Raw genomic sequence first — 1,553 nt, forward strand, 5'->3', positions numbered from 1 at the left:
TTGACTCCGTTCCAGCCATTATTATGAGCCGTCCTCCCCTCAGCAGCCTACACTGCATTGTATTATATTAGCATTCCAGTGGTCTATTCCTAGCTGAATCCCTTCAGGGCTCAACACATGAACAGTGATGATACCACACATGATATCATTATCATCAACGCACAGCAGGAGAATCAATTCCATGCTTATTTCTCCACACAAACATCCATTACACGGTGTATTCTCTTGGTATTCTGAACATCATTGGGTCATCATCGGGTCTCAATATTGTCCCACAGATAAACAAACTATAAACAAGCAAGGCTGAACAGATATCAGCCAGCTTCAGATAGCACTGAGACAGCTTCAGATGAGACGGCCTATAGGGAGGAGAAACGGCCTATAGGGAGGTGGTCAGAGAACTGGCAGTGTGGTGCCAGGACAACAACCTCTCCCTCAATGTGAGCAAGACAAAGGAGCTGATCGTGGACTACAGGAAAAGGAGTGCCGAACAGTCCCCCATTAACATCGACGGGGCTGTAGTGGAGCAGGTCGAGAGTTTCAAGTTCCTTGGTGTCCACATCACCAACGAACTATCATGGTCCACACACACCAAGACAGTCGTGAAGAGGGCACGACAACACCTTTTCGCCCTCAGGAGACTGAAAATATTTGGCATGGGTCCCCAGATCCTCAAAAAGTTCTACAGCTGCACCATCGAGAGCATCCTGACTGGTTGCATCACCGCCTGGTATGGCAACTGCTCGGCATCTGACCGTAAGGCACTACAGAGGGTAGTGTGTACGGCCCAATACATCACTGGGGCCAAACTTCCTGCCTTTCAGGTCCTATTTACTAGGCGTGTCAGAGGAAGGCACAAAAAATTGTCAGAGATTCCAGTCACCCAAATTATAGACTGTTTTCTCTGCTACCGCACAGCAAGCAGTACCAGAGCACCACGTCTAGGACCAAACGGCTCCTTAATAGCTTCTACCTCCAAGCCATAAGACCGCTGAACAATTAATAAAATCGCCACCAGACAATTTACATTGACCACCCCCCTTTTGTACACTGCTGCTACTCACTGTTTATTATCTATGCATAGTCACATCACCCCCACCTACATGTACAGATTACCTCAACTAGCCTGTACCCCTGCACACTGACTCGGTACTGGTACCACCTGTATATAGACTCGTTATTGTGTTACTTTTTATGATTCTTTTTTACCTTAGTCTACTTGGTAAATATTTTCTGCCCTTGTCTCTCCTACTCTGTATTCAGTTGGCTTGATGACAGTCTGAGCCCTGAGGTCTGGGTATATCATTACAATCCTGGATCTACTACACCAACTACACTGTTGGTTAAGGGCTTGTAAGTAAGTATTTCACGGTAAAGTCTACACTTGTTGTATTCGGCGCATGTGACAAATAAAGTTTGATTTGAGATCGCACTGAGACAACTTCCCCCATTGACACAATACACATCCAGGCTTTGGTTATAAAGCTAAGATAGCACAGGGGGAGGGAGGGGAGGAAAACACAAAACCGCATGTGTGTGCACGATGTGTGTGT

This window comes from Salvelinus alpinus, chromosome 6 (genome assembly GCF_045679555.1).
Source record: "Salvelinus alpinus chromosome 6, SLU_Salpinus.1, whole genome shotgun sequence".
NCBI classification, from domain to species: Eukaryota; Metazoa; Chordata; class Actinopteri; order Salmoniformes; family Salmonidae; genus Salvelinus; species Salvelinus alpinus.